This window comes from Falco punctatus, assembly GCF_963210335.1.
Source record: "Falco punctatus genome assembly, chromosome: 3".
NCBI lineage: Eukaryota > Metazoa > Chordata > Aves > Falconiformes > Falconidae > Falco > Falco punctatus.
Genome location: NC_137582.1, coordinates 52,537,634 through 52,552,084, shown reverse-complemented (window position 1 = coordinate 52,552,084; position 14,451 = coordinate 52,537,634). Strand labels below are relative to the sequence as shown.

The 14,451-nt window shown below is 38.7% G+C and overlaps 1 protein-coding gene across 3 annotated transcripts in view; it reads right to left on the bottom strand.

The window, feature by feature from the left end:
• The window catches only part of GAREM1 (GRB2 associated regulator of MAPK1 subtype 1), a 149,185-nt gene that overhangs the window by 119,323 nt on the left and 15,411 nt on the right, over positions 1-14,451 (bottom strand). Inside the window, exons 1-2 of one of the 3 annotated variants that reach the window (XM_080381536.1) lie at positions 13,642-13,689; positions 5,257-5,346 (exon numbers count right to left, since the gene is read on the bottom strand). The exons of 1 other annotated variant lie outside the window; for it this stretch is intronic. The gene's annotated coding sequence lies outside the window, so the exon portion shown is untranslated. Of the gene's footprint in view, positions 1-5,256; positions 5,347-13,641; positions 14,446-14,451 lie in introns of those variants that run through there. One more of the 3 variants, XM_080381537.1, reaches the window with a different exon arrangement.

The following is a 14,451-nucleotide window of genomic DNA, read 5'->3' as shown; positions in this document are numbered from 1 at the left end:
ATTATTTAGAGGAAACTAATGGAGTGCCTGTAGAAAAGTATAGAAAAAAAAATTTGACAAGAACACTGGTAAAAGAGGCGTGATGAAATATAAAAGAAGAGATCATCCTTTTGACCAGAGAGAGTGAAGCACAGAGATAAAAGGCAAGCAAAGAACAGATATGTATGCAAAAATGTATTATGGTAATAGAAGAGAGAAAATACTTTGAAGAAAAGGGCAGTCTTTACATTGGTTGATTTTATTTAACTTACTCATGCTCTCTCATCTCCAATGTATTTCTCTTACAGATACATAGGTATGAGAGGAAAAAAACCCAACGTATTCAAAGCTTTTTAAGGTCCTGATCATTTTCTAAAGTATAGAGTTGAATACATGGAAAAAAAGAGAAACAGTTGCATCATTGCCTCCCAAGGGAGGCGGCCAAGGTGGGAATAACATCTCCCAGAAAAACACAGTGGTAAAGTATTTACTCCCTCTGCAATGGATCCCTTCTCGGACACATCTGGAGAAGGCAATCCCAGGCAATGGTTTATTTGGAAGGCTCTCCATCAGGATAAAAAGCCTAGATTGGTAATTATGTTTGCTTTCAATGAGTTCTAGAAGTAACAAATCAATGCTTTACAAAAATTCCAAAATCAGGCATGAAGGTGCAAGCACTGAACTTCCAAGTTTTAGTCAAAATATAATAAAAGATTATATTAAAGGTAGAAAAAAAGTAAGCAAAATGGTTTCTTTTCCAAAATGCTGTAAGAAAATGTAATTTTGAATATAAAGATGAGGTTTGGACTCTTTCTTATGACAGACTGCTTCATAAGGAATTTTAAAACTCCAGCTGACTGCTACGAACTGTTTTTGGTACTGCAGCAACTTGTTACAGAAAGTTAAGATCATCTGACTATTAGCAGATGTCAATGCAAAACAATGATGCATAATGATTCATAAAGAAAAATACAAACAATAAAAAATACTGGGCTAATAAAGTGGAGAAGACTAGTTTGCAGCTTTTAAAGTACACAGAATCTACTATTAAACATTCCTTTTTTCTTTCTTGTGTCATGTACCAGATTCCTAGATGCTACTTATGTACAAACTCTGATGAATACAAATCATTTTAATCATGGAATCACAGATATCATTTGGAAAAATAACCCCACTTGAAATGGGACTACTAGCCATATGCTATGGGGGCAGCCATGGCTTTGCCTACCTAAGTCTTGAAATCCACTAGTGATGGAGAATCTCCTAACTTTTATAGGATCCCTTCCATGGCTACATCACCCTTCTAGTGCAGCTGGTTCTCCTTATCTCCCAAGCAGGACTGCCCCTGGGTTTATTGCCTGTCTCTATTTCTGTCACCCCTCTAACTACAATTGCTGTGGACCAGTAACTGCTCCTTAGCCACCTCTTTACCCAGCTCCCTCAGTTCTCCTCGTGGATTACAGGTACTAGACCCCAATCATCTTTGTAGCTAGCTGTCTGCTGGACCCTCTGCAGTTTCTCAACACTCTTCTTCAAACGGGGGAGCCGAAGCTGGACATAATATTCCAAGTGGCCTTGCCAGCATTAAATAGAGGGGGGGCTAATAATCTCACCAGATCTCACCAGCATCCATTATCATCCCAATGCAGCCCAGCATGCTTTTAAACAATGAGAGAACACCATTGCCTTATATTCAAGCTGGTGTTCACTGTAACCCACCAAATCCTCTGCAGCAGGGCACTGACTCATGCCTGGGATTATTCCATTCCAGGTGTAAATCTCTGCACTTCTTAATGCATTTCATGATGTTTCTATTGGATCAGTTCTCAAGTTTATCAAGGTCTCACAGAACTGGTTTTCTCCTATTTGGTGTGCCAGTCACACCCTTCAACCTCACATCACATGCAAATCTCCTTGTATCGTCAGCCAGATCACTGATGTATGTTGAATGTGAGCCCCTCTAGACACCCAATGTACTCTGCCCGTAATTACCAACTAGACACACAGCCTTCAACTGCTGCCCGTTGCCTCTGGTAGTGCAGTTGATTTTCAGTCCACCTAATGGTCCACCTGTCCAGGCCACACTTCCCAGCTTCCAAGTGAGGATGCCATGGGAGGGTGACAAAAGCCTTATTAAATTCAAGATATGTCATAACCACTGCTATTCCCTTGTTCACACAGTCATTTCCTGGCATCAATAGAAGGCAACCAGGGTGGTAAGGCACAATTTGTCATCCGCTGACCATTCCAGATCATCTTTGTGTCCTTTACTTACTTGGAAAAGGATTTTATGACAATATGCTCCATGATCCTTTCACTGACTAAAGAAAGGCTGACTGAACCTGTCCCCTGACAGTTCCCTGAACCCTCTTCCTTGCCTTTTTTAAAGATAGGTCTCATGCTGGCATCTTTCTTGTCAACAGGGACCTCTCCCAACCACCATGATTTTTCAGAGTTCACTGACAGTGGCCCCACTCACCCTGACCAGCTCTTTCAGCACAAGTGGGTGAACTTCATCGTGTCTGTGGATGCACCCAACTTTCCTAAGCAGTTCCTAATCCAGTGCTTCCCCACTGCTGACTGACCCGCTCCTTCCTGAACCGTAACAGTACATGCAGAGGTCTGGGAGCAAGCTCCATCTGTGAAGACCAATGCAAAATAAAAATAAAATAAAATAAAAAGAACTTGAGTACTTCAGCCTCCTCTCTGTATCATGTTACTATATTGCCTACTACACCTATCAATGCACCCCCATATTCTCTGTGTGTGCACAATATTGGTCAGAGAAGATAAATGCATGTATTATTTGAATTCACCTTGCATACTGCTAAGTACTGTGGCAAGCAAGTCCTCTAAAGAGATGGAAAAGAACCCCAACAGTTCAGTGTTAAAGCAGTTGGAAGTATGAAGACAGCTTTGGCTACTCCCTCTTCTAAAGAAACTGGAAAGGCACATTCAAAGAACTACTTTTTGTTGCCTTTGGGAGCATCTTGAATAGATACATAAATAAAATACCTAAATACATTTATAAACCTATGGGAATTATGCTGCTGGGAAATGTTATTTTATGTTATCCTTGACAACAGTTTAGACATCTTGAGTGAAATAAGCTCTTACAATAACAAAATAAGTAACGCCAGTATCTCTTCCAAGGTAAAATGTAATTACAATTGTTCATTTCTTTTAACTTAAAATATACCACTTCCTAGCAAAGTGCTGCTATGATTTCTTAGTGCTGAACCAGAAAGATGTGTCTGAAATACTCCTAGAACTGTGAAGAATGGTGGGTTTTTTTCATTTGTATTGTACCTGTAAAATCAGCTTTGAAGTCAGACACATGAAGACAAGCAAAAGCAAAAAAAAAAAACAAACCAGAAAGAGTATTTTACTTGGCTTTTTCTGTTATAAAGATCTGAAAGGAGAAAAATGGCCACATTCTACCAAGTCATATAACCTTCAACAGTTTTATTCATTTTTTGGAGAAAAAGGTAATGTTGGGGCGGAGGGGGGGGGTGGGGGGGGGGAGGCGGGAAGGATGGAGGAGACCAAGAAGGTTGAGTTCAAACCTTTGTCAAAACGAATAAAAAGCTATTAATACAAGAAAATACTTCAGTGTGTTAAAATAAGTTTCAATTTTTGAGTGGTCAAAATTATACAATTACAAAAGAAAAAAAAAACATTTCTCAGCATTAAATTAGTCTATGAAGTGGCATGATGGCCATTCAGTTATGACAGGTTGTTACAGAAATGCCAACATAGACGGTAAGATTCCCAAGGAATCTAGCGTTCTTCCCTGTAAGACTCTCAACAGAACAATACTTACAGCTCATACTCATAGGGTAATACAAAATATTTAAGTATGAATTATTATGTGGTAGAGTTAGTGTCAAACTATTTTCCCCTCTTAATAAGGGCGTTTTCTTCTTTGGAGCGAGAGGACAACTAGTCTCTCTCTCTGCTAATGGAATCTTTCTCCATCTGGTTCAGTCAGGCTCTTTAGCATTTGTAAATCACACTAAAGGAAGAAATAGTATAACTGAAGAGTTGCCTTGCCTCAAAACACGAGACAAATCTAGAAAGGAGACCTATTGGTGAGGAGGCAACGATTTGTTTCTGAAAAAAACACTACATTAAGAGAAACTGATTGTATGGTTAAGTACACAGGAGTCAGAAAATGTCACGGTTAATACCATACGCAAAACCCTGCTACTGCCCTCTTGTGCACATGCATCCAGTGACTAGATTTCTGACTCCATTCTTTGAGAGTATACATGTATTTTTCAGCAACCTTACTGCTTGTGTCTCGCATACAAACAATGAACTTTCAAAAGTTCCTATTTGTAATGCTCTTGAAAAGGTGACGCTACTTTTCAAACTTCCCTAACGTGTGATATACACTTGACAAGAATTATCAGTGTTTGTTACTTCAAACACAGTATGTCCTGCCTGACTTACCATGCCTGAAAGCACGCCAGAAGGGCTCATTCCAAGTTCCAGACGACAGATGCATACAGTCTGCAGTTGCAAAATTTACTGGTATATAGGACATGCTCTCCTGCCACATTTAGCCAGTATCACCATTTCTTCTGCCATAGCATGGGTCCTGGATTTCCTCATTAGTTCTCAGTGACAGTAATTTGCCATCACCTTTAAAACAGCACTCCCCACTTAACACCTGCTCTTCCCCTACACATGGTCAGCAGGTATAAATTCTCCTGCAGTCTCAGCTTTATGACACACACGCAGTTAGACCACGGAAGCTGGATATTCCCTAAACATATCTGCCAAGTATTACTTAAGGCTATTCATGGACGATGCAGATGACTATACACAGGCTGCTAGAATTGTTCTTTATTGTCAAGCTTGTAGCAAAAAAATCAGATGGGTGATACCAGAAAAATTATGCAAAATGTATTATGCATTTTAGTATTCCACATTACAACAGCACTCTGAGAATGCAGACCCTAAAATATTTTTATTTTTAATTCAAAATATACAATTACTATTGTAACACCTAAAACATTTAAAGTACATTTTAACCTTTGAAATAAAAATCAATATTCTAAACAAATCAGCTAGGAGTAACTTAATATATTTCTGCTCATATATTAAAAAAAAAAAAACAACACCAAACACCCCAGAACTCCACAGGTGTTCTTCTGGAGCAACTCCTAATAGAATTTTTGGATTTCAGGAGCTTTTTACCACTTTCAGTGTAACAGGTCACAGTTGCATACTAAGATACTGAGGAGAACCCAAATAAAGTACCAGTGATACCTTTTCTCCTTTCTGTTTTGGAACTGCACGTTCTGACTCCTTATCACACTTGTTGCCCAACAGTATTACGTCCACTTCATCACCTGCTTTCTAAAAGAGAAGAGCATTAATAAGTAACAACAAAAGCCCTTCACCTTCTGCTCACACCAGCCTTCAACACTTTTATTTCCTTGACAGTGAAGGCTAAATTCTGTCCCGACTTTTTCATATGTGGAAGTATTTTCCATCAGTTACTGGGATCTGGAGGAAAACAGCAAGATTGCAAAGAGCAGAAAAAAGCCACTTGCAAGTACCAGGGATAATTTCTAACCCTTTTCATAAGGCATAAAGTATATGGTGCATGGGCACCATCTTGTGATGAATGCTCCATCTTGAAGCTTTAAAGTGACTGGAAATGCCCTGAATTCACAGACGCTGCCCTCCCTAAAGTAATGGGTTCATGGATTAGCATGTCAGGACTATATCCAGCACTCACAAGTAAAAAGGAAGGATTTTGCTGCACCTGAAAGAGCACTTCTCTGTGCTTCACTTTTGCACACAGACAGTAAAATTACATTCAAAGTGTTCAAACTCAACATAAAAGTTTGATTACTCCAAGACACTTGGAAGGCGGAGATAGATTTTTAATGAAGTAAATTTTTAAACCCTCATTGATTTGAAAAGGAAGAAAAACCTAGCTTTTTGACCTTGTCTCCATCCTTCGTTCCACTAATACAGCTACATACATGATGACTGTGAAATGCACTGGGTGCTTTACATCAGTGTTATTTTAAGATAAGCCATCGTAACTATACATGACTGGAATAATGAAAAGGAAAGGGAACAGTTCTACAACAGCATGTGGAATTTGAAAACTGACATTTGTTGTGAAAATCGTAATATTTAAAACCACTTTTGGTGCTTCCATGGCGGAAGCTGAGAGTCTCAACCTAGAAACAATTAAAGCTAACATAGTTTGATCCCATAGGTTATATTTTGAAAGTACATGTTCACACAGCTTCTCTGATGATTCAAAAAGCCTGAAGATCTTCCTGCAAGGGTGCTACCTACAAGGGCACTCTCTACAAGGACTCTGATCTCTGTCGAAGTCTTAATTTTTATAACATTGCCATAAAACAAAATTAGGCACAATCCGCTTCCCCAGCACTCATACACATGGACATGTCCCTCCCTTCAGAGAAATGCAAAGAAAAACCTCTCTTCATTAAAGGATAAGAGAATCATTATTTTTAGTCTATTTGCACTTCTACAGCTAAGTTGCCTCATCTCAAGAGTACAGCAGTAGGCACAATTTATTATTACGGAACACTATTCCATTTTTTTTAATCTACTCTCATTTTTGAGTCAGCTAATCTTATTTCATACCCACAGCTGATGTTCAGGATAATGCAGTATTAAAATGAAGTAAGCTTAACACAAAGTACAGGCCTAAAATAATGAATCAATCTAACCTGGATTAATAGACCAAAATGTTGGCTGTTTCAGAATGCCCTGGAGCTTTACTCACTAAGGTCAATGGCCCTCCTACATAAAAACACATACATCAGTCCCTAAAATAGGGTAAATAGACAATTCAATCTCACCACATAATCAGCTTTTTATTTGTAAGAAGACTGTATGTAGCTGAACGTCTTACAAGTGACATTTGACTTCACTCTGAAGTAAAAAGTCAAAGGGAAATACTCACATACCGTATGTACAAAACCATCAAATTCATTCTGTAACTTTATTTCTGTACAAACAGTACACATTTTTGCAGTAGAAATGTTCTTTCTAAACAGTTTTAAATAAGAACAAAATTTAAAGGAGGTTAGGAGTACCAGGCCTTTCAGTAAGTATTTATCTGTATCACCAATCACTTAAGTATTTATTTCAGCAACATCAATATAATGCAGTAATGTATCTTCACTTTGACTGGATCCTCCACCAAAGCACTGGAAGTACTCCTTTTTTAAAGATGGTATCTTGCAGTTTCTTGCTTTTAGAAAACTAAAGACTGTACACCAAAATGACATCCATTTTAAATTCTGAAAACTGATTATGTAGATGAAGTCTTAAAAAATTAAGTCAATATGACTAGGCAGAAGTTTGACTCAGTGCTCAGTTGGCATAAACCCTGCAGAGGTACATTGATTTGAATTGGCCAAAAATATGGCTCTCTAGTGCTTCCAAAAGCTCACTGTGTATTTTCATCCTATTTATAGCTCAGGAATAAGCTTTCCAAATGCAAAATGTATAGCTAAAGAGGATGGTTATTTCACAGTTGTTAAGATGCTATTACGCAAGTCAGCATTGACTAAGCTAATACAGTCAGGAAAACTTTTTTTCCGTGTCATGGAAAAATACTATTAAAATTTCATCAATTTCATCAAGGCAAAAAGGTTTTATTTCCGGAAATTAAAACAAACAAACAAAAAAACAAAAAGAAAAAAAAAAAAAGGGTGCTTTGTTTTGGTATCTCAAAAATACATCCAGATCTTTGCTTCACTTTCTCCAGTTTTTCTTCTGGTTTTAAATTTCAAGTGTCACATTTTACTGAAACTTAAAATAATCTCAATTTGTAGAAAACCTAGCCTATATTTTTTACAATGCCCGAAAAGCAAGTATCAACACTGTATTTCTCTCAGAAAATTGGAGCAGAGAGATTTTTTGAGACTGACCAAGTTTTTCGAAGCATCTGACAGAGCTTGGACTCACCAGGTTTTGGCAAAGGGATTTCCCAGCAGCTGCATCTGGGAGCCGTGGGAGCCAGGCTGCCATGCCTGGTGGCCACACGACTGAGCAGGGCCAGAGCCTCAAATGCAGCAGTGCCATGGACCGGACAGGTGACACTGGACTCGCGTACCACAGTACCATGGTGCGCTTCAGCAGCCTACTCTGATAGGTGCCATCCATCCATGTTCTTCACTAATCACTGTACTGCTCAACCTTCACCTAGCCTGTGCAGCCAACCAGGTAAATAACCAACTTACTGCTTCACTATGTGGCTATTAACAGAAATCAAAAATGCAAAAGGGAAAACATCTCGCTCATCCGTTTTGTATGTAATTTGGATTTTTTTTCAATTTTTAGGTCTTTTTTTCTGCAGTTGTTCTCATTTTGCAGGGAAACTATTTCAAAAAGGTGCTGTGAATTCATGCGAGTATCAAAAGTAGCACAGACACCTTTGCTGAAAGAGAACTACATCACATTTGTACTTACCTGTAATTGGAAGAAACTATCCCTTCACTTTTTAAAGGGTGAGGCACAGACCCTACCATGAATAGCTGGCCTCAGCCTCCCCTGCAGCAAACTGACTGTAATTACCAGCTCATCCACACTCCTTGTTGTATGAAGCTGTCTGTCCAGTGATGGATCCTACAGAATCACCACCCTGTCCCTCCACCACATTTCGAGGGCGCAGCTATGCAGGGCTGCACGATTTGGGTACTCATTGATTACAGCTTGAAAAGGGAACAGAAGTTTCTTTGTAGGTCCAAACAGTGAAATTGAAAATCCATACCTGATTAAATACACCACAGTATTTGTATTTGAGAAAGACATGTATCATTAATGTAATTTTTCAAATCTGAAGAGGATACACACAGTCGCACAGCAAGATGAAGGCAGAGCTGGGGAAGGCCATAAAGCTGGAGCGTTTCTTCTTCCTACTCGCTAGACAATGACCCTAGAAACTTATCTTTTGTATTAATGAAGAGTAATTTGTTAGCTATACGTTGTCCTCACAGTCTCTCTGACAGCATCACATGGCAATGTTCCTATTATGATTCCCATACATAATCTCTTTCCATGTATTTTTCTAAGTGCCACCTTATGGCCTCAGTAATAAACGCCTAGTTTCCGGGATTTCAGTGGAAATAAACAAATGATGAAATTTGTTTGTCTATTAGCAAACTTAGATGCAACTAGATATAAACCAGTTTGTCCTGCAACCAATCTGGAATTAGAGATAAATCAATTTAGTAAAGCAACAAGAACAAGGATTTTCAGTTCTAATCAGAGCTACAACAACAAACCCATCTATAAATTGGAACAATTTGAGCCTTTTGACAAGCTTTCCCATCTGACGAAGTAAAACTCAGAAAAGTTTGAAGTTAAACTTTACTAATTTGAACTAACTGTAAAGCAGATTGCTGTGCTGTTTTTATTTAAGTATGATACAGAAACACTAAGAGACAGTCCAGTATCCCAACTCTCATATGCATTAAATGAACAGAACCGAAAAATGGCAGTAACCCAACATACCCATACATTTCATATCCTTGGTTGAAGGGTCGCTTCTTCAGGTAGCACAAATAGAAAGCTAATGCATTCCAAGAACACTAAATTATGTCACCAAGCCTTGCTACTGCATGAGAAAATGAATTTATCTTCTCCTTGCAGAAACTTGTGTGCTGGAAATTCCCTGCTAGCACACAGGTAATTGCTAGAAACTGATAATGCCACCTTCACAGCCACACCAGGAGACTGGCACAATGAAAACGAGTCCAATGTGTTTAAAAGGCAACTAGGATCTACCATCTACATCAAAAGCTTTTGGAGACTCAGATGCTATATGTGAGTCATGAAGTCATTTAGATTGGCAAGGACTTCTGGAAGTCATTGGTCTAACCCCCTGCTTCAAGATGGGCCAACTTCAAAGTCAAGTCAGATTGCTCAAGGCCTCATTGAACCGAGTTTCAAGTATCTCCAGATCCTCTCTGGGCATCTGTTTGAGCATTTGACCACTACTGTAAGGAACTTTTTGCCAGTATGTTAGCTGGAACCTTGTTCAAAACATCCTGAAATAAATGTTTTCTGCAAATGGATTTGACACACGGTTACTTGTATTTAATTTTTAAAGGCCAAACAGAATCAGCTTTTTAAAACAGCTGCATACAGTAGCTAGAAACTATGTCAGCGGACAAGAGGAACACCTTAATAACTTGGACATGACCCGCGATCCTACAAATAAAGAATCGTTCCAGATTCTAAAGTAATTTCCCTGCAATTATTATGCTCCTAATGAGTACATTACAAATCCAATATACCTGTATTGGATTTGCCAATAATGTCCTAAGATATTAATCTGTGAGTATATTTTTCTAGTTAGCTTTTTAAGTACAGTCATGTTACTTAGTTTCCTCTAGTTGTGAATACAAATTTTACAACAGTACAGATATGGCAGCATATTCGTGTCTTGAACTCCCTTGAACAGTAATTCATTTTTAACAGGAAAGTTGCTGTATTCCACACTTAAAATAATTGAAATACAATAAGAACATTACTGGTAATCTGATTGTAATAGCACTGACTGGCCAGTTTTCATAAAAATCAATGGAGTTTTTAGGAATGCAAAATTGCTTAGATTGTTATTTTCAACTGTTGCAAAAATGGCTTAGCACACTGAACAGATTTTTCAGAAAACTTTCTCTTTAAAGTCTCTATGTACAAAGAATTAAAAAATGTGGTAACTGAATTTTCTCAAAAAATCCTGTTTGAATGGTTCAGGTGCAAGCTTCACATTACCTATTAGTCTGGTGCTTACTGAAACCTGAATCTGTTTCCCTTTTAAAATTTTATTTAATTTTTCTACCCTTGCACATCTTAAAGGGTGCTGTAGCAACAGCCACTTTGACACTGGGCATTTATTTGCGGGAAATTAAATACTAGTTTGCATTCACAGACCAAAGCAAATGTAGGGAATGTCACCAACCTCCAGTAATTAATTTTCATGAAATGCCCTGTGTTTTAACAGTTATTGCTTAAAAACACTTATTTTGCAGTGAATGGCCCCATATATTTTCACCAAGACACTTCAGAAATTGATATCCCACTAGGACTGAATTAAATTTTTTATTATTATCTAGCTCTATTACAACACTCACTAATTGCTAGGTTTCAGATTGGTACAATCAATCATGCAATTTACATTCCCAGAAATTGTTTTAAATTGAGTATTTTTCCATTCTTTAAATTTTAAACTAACAAAGTACCTTCAGGATTTAAGATTAAACAGTCTAAATATTAATAGCTTGAGCTTGTTTACACAAAAGCTTTTATGTGTCACGAACAGAAAGCAGGTTTGTGCAGGTGTGATTTCCTGATTGACTTAAGGAGATCTAAGCCTGTATGGCGGCTACTAGAGCTTGTCCCATCCTTGCCTTCATCCTAGCCATACAGTCCTGATACTTTCTTTGTGTTTATGGTTGTGCTTTTTAGCCCACTGAATCAACCATCCTGTTGATCTAGTTAAAGATGACAGGAAAAAATAACCCCTTTGGAGGCAGTGTGAAGACAGATCTGTATTTTATATATAAATTTATGCATATGGATAGATAAATAATGCATATATAGATATATATATAAATGAATATATATGGATTATCTGCATTTTCAGCTTCAGGGAACAGCAAACCTACTATCATACCATGTGCTGAGTTAAATCTTACCTAATTGTGAAATTTTACCACCACTGGCATGTCTGGCTAGGACTTTTGTTGGTTTGCCTAACAGTAGAAGGGCACGTGCTTTTATTAACGAACTAATAAAACACGGGTGTTAGTTTGAAGCGCGTGCAGACAAGCCAGGAAGAATACTGTAACGCCAAATCTCCTTTGTCACACGTTACTGAAGTTTGGCTCTGTTGCTACTAAGACTTTTAAGATGACTCTAAGGCCAAGGATAATGACATACTAGGTCACCATAGTAATGTTCTTAATACTGAGGTAATGTTTTACCAAGAGTATAAGATAGCCTATGTATATATTACTGGATATACGACCACGTGTAGTTCATTATTCATCCATATACTGAAGCTGTGAAGAGAGAAAAGGATGTGTTGGATGGTTTTATTTTGAGCCTGCTTTCTCAAGACGAGCTCTCCCATCCATCATACCACATTCCTACCAGTTCACAGAGTATCACAAAAACTGCCTGAATGGTTACTTGATTTTAATTAACAAAAACCACCACTTTGACTTGTACACAAGCACACTAACTTATACAAGTATGCTAACTACAAACATCCATGCTACTGCTTAGGGGAATCTCATTGCTCTCTATAACTTCATGAAAAGGGGGAGTGGGTGGTGCTTATCTCTTCTTCCTGGTACCCGGCAATAGGACATACAGGAATGGCTCAAAGCTGCACCAGCGGATGTTTAGACTGGACATTAGGGAGCATTTCTTTACCAAGAGCATGGTCAAACACTGGAACAGGCTCCCTAGAGAGGTGGTCAATGCCCTGTCAGTGTTTAAGAGGCATTCGGACCTTAATAACGACCTTTAACTTTTGGTCAGGCACCTAGACGATTGTTGTAGGTCCCTTCCAGCTGAACTATCTATTCTAAAACTGACCTGCCTCTACCTAACAGCGAACACACCAAGAGAGACCCAGCAATAAAGACTCAGGGAACAAGGTTACAGGCAACTGAATGATCTGCTATCTAAGGGCTTTGTCCACTCCTCCCTCCCTGGTTCCTCCCTCACACTGTTTCCACACGTTCTTCTCCTGACATTCCTACTCCTACCTGCTTACTTGCACCAATTCCAGTAACTGTCAGACCTTTCTATGAACCTCTGAAACTCAGTGATGGAGCAGAAAACCATCCAAATGGTTTTGCTGTATTAGTTTGCTACCACATTAGAAAGTCAGAGTGAACCTCTGAGAGCTCCAACAAGCAGCTCCAGCAGCAGCACAGTGGGAGCCAGCATTCAGGAGCAGGAAGGGAGGTGGGAACGCGCTCTCCGTCTGGCAGCCACGTGCTGCTGAATCACTTCCCATGTCACATGAAGACACGTGTTTCTGGCTGCAGTACCACAAGCAGCTGAGCTAACCCAACAGCTCGCTGCCACCAAAAAGGGATTCTCCTTTTCCTCCTCCAGTTCCCCTGTCTTGAAATCATCCTCTCAAATATCCACCGAGGACAAAGAGGATGTTTCATTTTATTTGTTCCTTTTGATTCCTGGGATGAGGTAACTACACTGAAGTAATGAAATTAGGAAAGTGAAATCACTGGCTATAATATGGAATTTTGACATGGAAGCCAATTAAAATCCTGGGATGAGCTCACAGAGACTGGCTTGTGTATAGCCACACCAGTGACAAAAGCACCATAACCCATCGTGTACAAAACCAGATTGGAAGCTATGTTTTAAAAGTACTTCAGAAATCACTTCTGCATCACCATAGGCTTGTCCTGGATAACCTACACTGTACTCCAGTTTCAGATAACAATAATCCTACTATCATACTGTGTGCTGAGTTCAATGTAAGAAATTCTGGTTAGAAACATACAGCCCAAGTAACAACAATATATCTCACGCAGTCATTTAAACCGTTTAACTGCAGTAACTTGTTAACTACCTTCATTAAAGAGATCAACTACTGTTAGATATATTTACCTCATGGATGTCTTTCATCCAGCTTGTTATACTTTGAAAACTGTCCAGATTTGTGATGTCATATACAAGAACAAAGCCTTGAGCACCACGAAAATAGCTAGTACTAAGTGTATGGAATCGTTCCTGGCCAGCAGTATCCCTGAAAGAAATTGTAAGAAATCACACACACAAACAAAAGATGATCAGACTGCAGAATCCCCAACAAAACCCACTTGTTTTAAGGAGTATTGTTCAAATTCTGAATGGTGTATCCTAATGAAAGGAACAAGAAAATATAAGGGTGAGAGAAAATCTGGGTGCCAGATACAGCAGTGAATGAAATACACTTGGAAATTTATTCTGAATAATACAGCCCTACTAGGGAAGCTAAACCAGCGGTTGAAATCTGAGTGTAACTTCAAGCCCACCACATGCCAACTATAATCATTAAGATAAATACAACTCAGGTGATAAAAAAATAAATCTGGCGTACAAGCACTGCAGGAGTCAGATGACACTCCATATTCTGACAAGTCCTTTGTAAACTGTGACACAGACAGTAAGATGGTTTAGGTTTTGGGAAAAAGCTATAAAACAAGGATGCAGAAATTCCTACACATAATTATGCCTTAAAGAAGCTGTAAACAAGCCTCCAAGACTTTTGTATGAAGCAGGTCTAATACTAGTCAGATAATTCCTGTACAGAGTTACTCCTTGAGGTTAAATACTGGTAAATATAGACAACCTTCAGTACTGGGTGCCTGGAGAGATGGCTGTCAGCAGCCTATACAGCCTTTAGAAGTAACTTCAAAATCAAAAACCAGAGTGTAA